This window comes from Notolabrus celidotus, chromosome 9 (genome assembly GCF_009762535.1).
Source record: "Notolabrus celidotus isolate fNotCel1 chromosome 9, fNotCel1.pri, whole genome shotgun sequence".
NCBI classification, from domain to species: Eukaryota; Metazoa; Chordata; class Actinopteri; order Labriformes; family Labridae; genus Notolabrus; species Notolabrus celidotus.
This window is the reverse complement of record NC_048280.1, coordinates 13,757,543-13,768,292: the sequence shown is the minus strand read 5'-3', so window position 1 is coordinate 13,768,292 and position 10,750 is coordinate 13,757,543.

Here is a 10,750-nt window from a genome sequence, read left to right as displayed (position 1 = left end):
ATTGGCTTCATTTTCCGACACTACAGGTTGCTGCTTGTTTCTAACACATGTACAAGACAAGATCAGGAAAGATATAAATCGTTCTGCTTTGTCCTCAGCGAGCACCAAAATTAACACAAATGAAAAATGCCTTACTGGGACTTTAAAGCAAAAAAAACCAGCTTTTAATATTTGAAAATGTAAATTTATTTACAGTATTAGCTTGTACAGCTTTTTTCCAATTATATAAATGTTGTTGTATTACTGTCGGACCAGAATAGACATAGAAGGAAGCTTCTATATCTAATAGGTCAGTCACTCTGCTGCCCTACATCCTATCTATTGTTTTGTAGAAAGTTATTTTACAGGTTCATCATTGCCTGTGATTTTCCTGGAAAGAAATATGTAATTTGGTACTAAATTATGTGTAAAATTGAGACAATTTTAATTGGTACACTTCCACATAATTAAATCCAGTTAATTGCTGGTATAACCTAGAGAGTGTATTAATCAGTGCTCAGCAGGTCAGCTATATTTGTAAAAATGTGAAATCTGTCTACAGGGAAGCATCTGATCCAAGAAGAATGTGTGAAGAATGATGTTCACAGTAATAAATATGCGGTAAATGGGCTCAACTGAGACAGTTACTCCTTATCTCATTATCTGTTCATAAACTCAGCACAACTTGATTCTAACTTTGTCACAATCACTGGTGGTTCCTCTTCAAATAAAAATGCAGTAATGGGAAAATTATGGACCAGTTAAATAAGTGTTGTTCACATCGTTATTCTAACATGTTTTATACTAGTTGACGTGGGAAAGGCATTATAAATACAGTTAAATACAATTGGCTAACCACTATCCCCTGCTTTCGTTTTACCAAAATGTTCCTCATTATGCATGTACATAGCTTTTTAATCCTATAAACATGGTGAAATTTGTCATACATGGCCTTTTGTCAAACATATTTTCACTTTACTGCCTACAGTTAAACCTCACTCAACAGCTTCTTTAACAAAAGTTTAGTTAAATAAAACGCATAAATGCTATGTCTAGAAACATTTTTCTGGAGACCATTTTTTATCTTTATTATTGGACTATCACGTCTCTGATCTTCACATACTGTACTATTCCCTGCATGGTTTGTGGTTTAAGCCTCACATAACTACAGTTCATCATGCTGTTATCTGGTATTAGCAGCAAAGCCTATACAAGAGGTATCCATCCCCCTGCTAACAGCACATCACACTGTACACCTTCACTCTGTCATCATCCACCTACCAACCAAAACCCACAACCATCCGCACACACTCTGAAATACTCACTCAAAAGCTAAAACGCTAAAACACACACAAGATCTAATACACACACTTCAGCGTGCACACACACTTCACTCAACGGCTACATTCCAGGTGGGTTACCTAATTTAATTTTCTGCATCTAGTGGCATGGGTCTGCTTTGTCCTTGACCCTTCTGCTACTGGTCATCGCCCCCTGCTAGGGGCCCTGCCCGCCTGCCTGGCATATTTATAACCCAGCTGGAGAGGGATAACAACACTCACACCAAGTGTTAGATAAACACAGATGCCAAATCTGACTGTCATCGTTCCATTTTTAATAATTACACCAAATCAACACATACAGACAAAGATAGCTACTCTACTGACGGGCTAATGGAGGTAGAGTGATTCAGGTTTAATAACACAAAATGATGCTCCAGCTGCAAAGAGAGGTTGTTGATGTGTGTAAAGTCAAAAAACCCACTGAATATGGTCAGATGTTTTCTCCACCCATTAATCTGCGGATTTCTTTAAATATCTTTTAAACCGAACATGTCTAAATGAGAAAGTAGCTCTGAGAAAAGAGCCTATGAGTGACAACTTTAAATCCCTTTACCTTACACAATTTAGAACAACATGTAGATGGCTCCTAACAGCCCATCTTTATCATTTTTGCTTTAACAGTTCAACTTTTTGTTGATTCACTTTCTTATGACGAGTTAGGGCCTGTGTCCACTAACAGCATATTTTGTGCTGCCAGCCCCAACAACCTCAATTTCGGAGTGCTTCTCACCAGTATTTGCTGATTCAAGGTTATGACAGTTGTATCCAGTACTTCCACTTCTCTGACCTTCAAGTAAGCCTGTCTTAAAATGCCATGTAGGCTTCATTTCAACTTTTATTGGATGGAAACTTACAAAGAAATCCTGTTGTAGCATTAGCAGCTGTACACAGGAAGTTAAACTGTCATAAAACAAGAATGGTTACTTTCTCCAATGTGCGGACCTCTGCAGCTGTTGTTGACAAAGTTGATTTAAGAAGTCTCATCCCCTCTAGATTTTGATTGGTCAGTGAGGGAGAAGTTACACTTACAGTCAGGGTTGAAAGTTTAACTATAAGAAAGAGTGCTGCAATGATAAACAGCTGACACAAGGGCCCTTTTGCGGTTACACTGAAAGTGCTGAAAACACTGAGCTGCACTAGTTTGTACAGAAAAGAGATGCTGCCAGTACAAAAACAGTAGTGTGCACAGGCCCTAAATCATTGTAGGTTTCATAACCCGTGTTCTTACATTAAATGCTGGAAGCTTACAAGTTTTCTTAGATTCATCCTAAAAAATCAGGTAGTGCATTCTATAGGCAAAAGATATGAAATACAACAAACTTTGTCCGTGTGTTTTTATGGTTTTTCAAACCAGTCCAAGTTATTTGTTTCTAGCCTCCAACTTGAGCACATTACATCTACACTATGTAACCATGACAGGACTAATCTTCCTACAGTACACCATCCTAAACTTCTGTATCTGACCATAAGGTGAGAGTCCTGACAGGTAGTGAAGTGCACAGCATTAGCTCACACAGTGTATGCAAAATCCCTGTCATATCTGCTGCCCACACACCAAGCTGGGCCTAGCGCACCTGTCAGATAACATCTGTTCATCTGTCCTTTCTCTCTCTTTTCCCCAGCACTCCATAAGCTTCTCTCTTATAAGTATATCTACATCAAATTGTATTTCTAGAGTATACAAATGTTAAAGGTATTTATGCAATCACACAAGATAGAATCTGCTTACAACATTTGTGAAACACACTGTTTGCTCCCCCCCTGTAAACACGCTAACCAACATGAGTTGGTTACTCTCAATAAAATAAATAATGCAGTGTGATGTGATTTGGTAATTGCTGTGTTTCAGCAATCTGCGTGGAAGCTTGTGAGTGCGTCCAGACATATAATGCTGATAATTAAATCCTCACAACAGCAGGACACGACCCCATGAAAACAACCAAGTCTAAACAAGAGTTTTAGCTGTAATCGCTCCCCTTTTCATTCCGTGTACCACACAGAAATATGTAATGTTTAAACCATTTTAAGAGATATTTAAATACTTACAACTTTGACTCTTTTGTCCCAGAAGGATGCTAGTACTTTGGCTGCCCTTGCCTTTGGTTTCATCAGCCTTACCTTCCCAGCGAAGAAAGAAATTCAGAACACCTCATGAGAAAATCACACTAAAAACTGCACTTGTCAGTGTGTGCTTGATCTTACTCATTTACCTCACTTTGAATTTAAACAGAAGGGTCAGAATTCAGTGATGCATCCATATTTGCAGCTTTTATACTACTTGACCACACCTTAGCTTTTACTGGTGTACTAAAATATGAGTATCCACAAAATGTATAGTGCAAGTGTATATGCAGTTAGAGAAATACTGTCTAACAAATGTGCTTTTTAAATGTATATTTATCTTTTTCTACTGATGCAAAGCCACACAAACCTACCATATATTTCTCATATGTATGTATAATGTTTGCATGACTCACTTAAGACAAATGATGTTATTTACATTACAGGTAAATCCACAGGCAGGCCTTGAAGTCCGTGTCTTACTGTTGGCCCTGTGACCCCTGACATTTAGGATTAGCCTTTGAATGTAATACAGGAGCAGCCAGCAACTACACTTGGAAAGGTCAAAGGTCAGCAAAGGATCACATAAGTATCCGACTTCAGGGAAGCCTTGCAGCTGTACATGTCTACAAAGCTGAAGAAGGCGGTTCAGTTCATGTTGTTTGCCTTGTTAATGCCTTAAAATACCCCGTTTATGTTATGTCATGCTGTGAAATAACAAGGAGAACCCTTTTAACATTTGCATCTGTCTGTTCCATGTGATGTTTAGTTCTTACCAGCATGCAGCCTTTTTGACAAATGTCATAAAACAAAAATAAGTAGCTGATCTTATAGAATGTATCACTAGTAATTCAAACTGTGCAAGTGTGTGTGTGTGTAAGTGTGTGGGTGAAAAAGCAGCAGAGAGGACAGCAGGGAGGAACCGAGAGAGGCGGAAGTTAGCAGGGTCATTTGCATGATCTTTAGTAATATTGCCATAGCCCCGGGCTTTTTACTAAGAATACCGAGCTGAGAGTTATTTCTAATCATATCTGCTCATTCTGCCAGCTCCTGATAAATAAATAAATTTCCACAGTGCATTAAAACAATCACATAATGTAGAGCTCTCACAATTAGCTTTGCCTTTCCCGTTAATTAATGTTATTCAGTAACCCTTCAGAATAATGACATTTAATAAGATCCGTGAAGAACATGACGCCTGATGCATGATTTGGACAGCGTTAGCATAACGGATCCATTTAAATTTTTTATACGTACTGCATCTGCTCCTTTGTGAGCTCCTTAGTTTTACAGAAGATGCATGGGATTATTAAAAAGCGCGTATGAACATGCCCAGAGTATATGTTCTATGGCTGTATTGAAATGTATCCTGCATTTGGTTGTTCATTTGTGGTACACACAACATCTACAGCTGTTCTAAAGCTTTTAGCTCTCCAAGATATGAAGTATAATTTCATATGTTGGTTTAATTTAATAACAAATCTTATTTATTGGTTATTTAAAGGCATTGTGTTTAAGATTTTTGGCCAATCATTTCAATCTGAGGTTCACACATACATGGACCTTTTTTTTTTTGCAGTATGCTGTTTTATTTGCCTTTTTGCAGCTGGAAAAAGGAAAAAAATTGAAAAATTGCATGAAAAATGAAAAAATTAAGCAAGTGTTTCTTCAGCGTTTCAATAAAATATATTGTTTACTAGCAACTTTTAATTGCTATTTTGAATGTGTACTTCACGCTGTTGTTTTGATCTCATGGGGATAGCATTATACAACACATTTCAACACGTATTGTGCCTTTAATCTAAAGATGCAATATATATCAGTTTAAATATTCACTTAAAGTTACTGTGAGGAACTCTCATGTTGTGTTGATGAGTACCATCACCTGGGAAAGATTTAGCTCTTGCCAACATCTGCTTTTGGTGTGGAATCAAAACAATAAACCAAATACAGATTTCTTTTTAGCATTTTTTTGGAAAACTTTTGCAGGATGCAGAGTGATTAATTGGCTTACAAAGATGACCAGATGTACCAGTTGTTACCTGTCACAGCCTCAGTGTAATGATTTGTGGTCTTGCGTCCTAATAAATATCCAGAACATAAATATAAACAAGGTTAAACTGTTTTGTCCTCAAAGAACAGTGAAGCAATCACACATCAAAACAAATATTAAACCCTGTTCAAAGCCAACGTAAAACAACTGTGTATCTCTTCCCAGTTCTGCTCTAGTTTTAGCCATGGGTACAAAACATGATGTAAATAGAACATTTCCTGAAGAAAAAACTCCTTTGTTAACTTGTTTTATTAATGCTGGACTTTATCCTCGGCTCTAGATATAGCCTCTTCCAGGTGAATGTCAAACACCAAATCAAAGGCACGAAATTCAGTATTAAGACATAAATAATCTTGTTGCTGATAATCTCATTTTACTATTTAGTCATGAAGAGGCATCAGTATCTAAAACAATTTCAAAGTCACTTAAAAACTCCATAAGGTGCCAGTAAGGTAGTAGCCTGTGTTATGTTTAAGATAAAAAATGCTTTGACAGTATGGATAGAAACCTCATGCATGAAACTACAGAATAAAAATATTCAAATAACTCTGTCCATTTCATACAGAGTGGTCACATGAGGATCCATTCATTGCAGAGGAGAGTGAGTCTAAGTGACATTTATAATTAAAGTGTTGGCATCTATTATTTTTCATGATATTCTGTGCGTCTTGTTACAGACTGAACTTTCAGTATTTACAGTTGGATTAATGAAAAGCTGGAACACTAAAACGAGCTGTCTGCTAATCTGATCTGAGACGTACTGTGTTCTCATTTGAAATACAATATGATGCTATCAAGCACAGGAGTGATAATCCAACTGAAGACACATTTGCAGAGATGGAGGCTTTGAAGAAATTGTGCGAGAGTGACGTGAAATATGGCTGAAGCAGGAAAGTCTTGAATTAAGAATCAGATTAAAGTATGGTGAGCTTCATGAATAATGCAGCAGACGTCTATTTCCCAGGAAGTCAACTGTAAAACACAGTCCTCTCGCCAAGTCTCCCTGCTCTCAGTTCCCCCTACATTTCATCCCCAGCAGCAATGATAGATGGCTATTTAAAGTAAACTAATTAAACCTGGAAAAGAAAATGAATTGTGATGATATTTCTTCTCTCAACATCATAACGGCGTAAGTGTCGGACTATTTCTTGCCATCAAAAAATTAAAAGCATAAATCAAAGGAGGTGAAAAGGAGACTGGGTTTGAAAGTTATTGTTTGAACAATATGACAAAATCATTAGAATCTAATTTATGACCCTGAGGCTAAGACTGTTCTATGATCTAGTGTTGGCATGATGGTGTAATATCCCTGTCATCACTATAGCCTCGTTCAGTCAATGGGTACTGGCAGGAAATACTCTCTATTCAATGGCACACTTACTCAGAGTGGAGCAAGCTTCTAAAGAGATGACCAGGGCTCTCTTCCCTCTAGAAAAGCTGGTGAATGCTCAAATTCCCTCTGAAAAATCTCACAAATATAACTCAACTCTGCTGTGAGAAAGGAGGCAGATAAAATATTTAATTCTAACTCTAGTATCTGATTGCAAAATCCTCGACAATAATTACAATCTGTTAATTCAGAAGTTAATTCAACTGCAAACCTCGAACATTTATTTAGGAGTGATTTCGATTACGCAGCTGAATACTTGATTCTGATTGGTCAATTACTGCTTTCTAAGGTCTTTTATTTCTCTATAACAGACCCCTGCTATAAAATATGAATCCTTTGGGACAGAGTGCTGATGAACTAATGTTCAATGGAACTGGTGTTCTTCTCCCCTCTTCTCCCATGTTTCTGCCTCTAAGCAACTGTTCTATCTAAAAAAGGCAAAAAATACCCAATAGATAACTTTAAAAAAAAAAATTTTAAAAGTAAAAAATAAAGAAAAAAGTCCCTCAGATTCCACGGTTGATAATGCTTATATGACATCAGTATTCTATTAGTCTACTTGCAGGTCAGATCACGTTAACTTGACATTTTCATTCACAGTAAAGTCAAAACATTAGTATTTTCTGCTTACATTTTGAAGTAATGCTAAAAATGTACCTGAATAAAATCTGCCGCTCAATTATTTTTAAAGCCTGTTGACATTTTCCTTTCATTTAGCTGATCCTTCAACACTGACATTTTTTTGTTTTGTTTGCCTCCTGTCTTTATTTTTCACTTTGGTAGATGTCTCTTTGTGTCTTTTACTCTTCCGCACTGTTTCTGTGTTGTTTTCCTACTCTCTTTTTTCTGCTCTTGCTGGAGACCAGTCAGCCATTAGCCACAAATCTGAAGTTTAATGCTCTCTAAGAAAAGTTAAGTAAGATTATACAAAGGAATTGTACACAGAATGCTAATGGTAACTTGTGTTTTTGCTACATTGTCAACAGGCAGAGGTGAAATGTATCAGACTTCTTTCTAGGAAATTATTTAATTCAAATAATTCAGCTTAATCTTGTAGTTGACAAATCATCTTTTCACCAATCAGAATTTGACACAGCTGGGTAATGAGCTTTATTGATCTTCTGCTGAGGAAATATACACCAGCTCAAAAGAGGAAAACACTGCATGAGGTAATCAAGTGATAAAAACAGAAAAAAACATAGGTGGCACTAAAGGGATAGAATTGAAAATACAAAAAAACTGACACAAATGTAGATTGTGAAGACTGGTAAATGGAAGAGCAAACATCAACAAACACTGAAAGTCAAGTGGCAGAAATCTTCAGTCTGATCCTCCAGTTAATCTCCCGTTCTTGTTCACCTCATCTGCAATTACACCAGTGGGAATTTTTACTCTAATGTAGATTACAACAAGAAGCTAAGACGACTGATTTTAACATGGCTCAAGAATCTAGTTTAGCACATTAGGGCAGTTTCAGCCAAGCATTCAAACAGGGGCTTTTTTTTTGCATCAGTCAATGCTTCTTCAGTAATAGGCAGTTAAAAGGATAACAGTCAGCAGGTTGTTATAGCCCAGTGAAACTTCATAGTAAGAATAAGGTCCTGCATCAACTCTCTGATAGATCATGGTGTGTCTTATAATTTTTATTTGCAAACACTTCACCCTTGTTAAGCTAATGTGTTGTATTGTAACTGAATGTGTCACCTTCCTTTTTGTGTGTTTTGTTGGTGTCATAGTGAGACCTTTAGTTTACTTTCAATTTTCCACAACTCTGAATTCAGCTGTCACTTCGGATGAGGAAATCTTCATTTCTGCATGTGTGAATGCTTAATGTAACACTTTATACGTGGTGTGAAACACTGTGTGAAAAACTGCTGTTTTTCGGAGCTTGTCGTAGCATCCGACTGCCTCCACACAACACCGAAAACAATCCATCCCACTGTAGTTCACAATTTGCAGGGAAATGAAGACGTGTTTTTTTCTCTTGTACTTAAATGTAAAAATCAGACTACAATTTGTGAAATCCATTCCACAAACATCTGATCCTCTGTATTTGTCTCTGCCTTCCACCAGCATCTATTTCAATCTCTGTCACATTCCTCTGAAGTTGATAGTTTGTAGTGGCATCACATCTTCCCATAATCCTCCTCTGGATTGGCTGCAGCCCCTCATCTCTCAGCCCTGAAAGTCAGCATGTGAGAGGCATCAGTAAAAGAAAATGACCTCCGTGACACTGCACGTCGGAGTAACCTCCGCCTGAGCTGACGGTAACCTAGCTCGGATTTATGGAACAAGGACAAGCAGAGAGAGAAGCCTAGTAATTGATTTCAAAACAGTCATCCAAATGAAATAGCTTGACACCCTGGCAACAAAAGCATTACAAGAAGTTTCTTTGTGGTATTTAAAGCCTGAGTTATTTAAAGTCTGTTTTAAAGAAAGTTAATTCCCCTGATTCTGCAACTTATTAAACCATTCTGCAGATTTAGATTCCTGCAGTTTTATTTCTTTCTGAGGGTAAAACAACCCATACATGTGTTCAAAGATTGTTCCAAGATCTCTTTTTTCTCTTCACCTGCATTTTCCACTTTCTTTGTCTCACTTTCTAATTATTTCAACTCGTCTTTCCAAACTTGTTGAAACACGTCAAAGCTGGCATAAAGCACAAATTCTGACCTTGAATCCAATTCCAACTTCCCAATTGCACTGTGACATTCCACAGTGTGACTGAGACTCTAAAATGGATTCAGCTTATCAGTTATTTCTGGCACAAGCAGCCCACCTCCCCCCTAAAAAAGAAAAACTCCCTCTCAATAAATATGGGGTTGACTAAGTTGATATGCCTCGGAGACGTCTTAAATATTCCCCCCCAAAAAATATCTATGCATAAAGCAGGGCAACATAATTGGGTGATTTATGACCTTTTCAAACCAGTGGAGCGATTAACTGAAGACATCATTCAGAACTGTCAATCAAACTGATTGTTCACATGGAAACAGAACACCATGCAGCCAATAAGGGAGCCAGCTGAGTTGAGAATGATGCCTTCAAGACCCTTTCAGTAGAGTGGCCACTTTAGGTCTGTCATTTATTGTGTAAAGATATAGACTGTTTCTATATGGAAGAAATACATATAGAATCTAATACACAGGTAAATCTGCGCACATGCATGTTGCCTTCTCATGACAGTGTCATCTCTGCTGGTCACATTCTTTGACATTGTTCTTAATGGTAAATCTGGAACAGATCTTCACATAAAGCTATCATTACCTCAGATTTAATGATAAGGCACAGTGGTTTGTCTTTATTGGTCTTCATAGATACACACACACACCTGCACCTCCAGAGCCTTCTTTTGGCAGAACAACTTGACGCTAATTGGCTCATCATGTCGAGTGTGTTCATGCATAAAGCATTTCTTCTTCTTCTTCTTCTAATGCTGGAAAAAAGAACCAGTTTTGGAAAATGATAAGATTGGAGAGGATTGCATCCTGAATGAGTCTGATGTCTCGATTTAAGCCAGCCCACAAAACACCAGCTTCTTTATCATCAGTGGGACCTAAAAACAACTTTGATACCAAAGAAATACTGGCAGCGCCGCAATCCTAAAAAAAACCATAAAACCCAAAACACCATCCAAGCTCTCTGTACTTTATATATGAAATCTCTTTTTAATTCACCTGTTCATACATACCTCCCAAATATAGAACAATGATTTTATTCTCTTCAGTGAAATATCCCTGATCCTCATAACATCTCCTCAGTTGGCTTATCAGGAGGCCTCTCTCTCCCCTTTTGGTCCTCAGGGCTTGCTGGCACTCAGTCTAATTACCAGAGATAATGGAGGGTGAAGCTAAATGGCGCTGATGGGGTCCAGCAGAAGGTTATTAGGTGTCCTCATTAGTGCCCGACTGAAGTGAAAGGAGG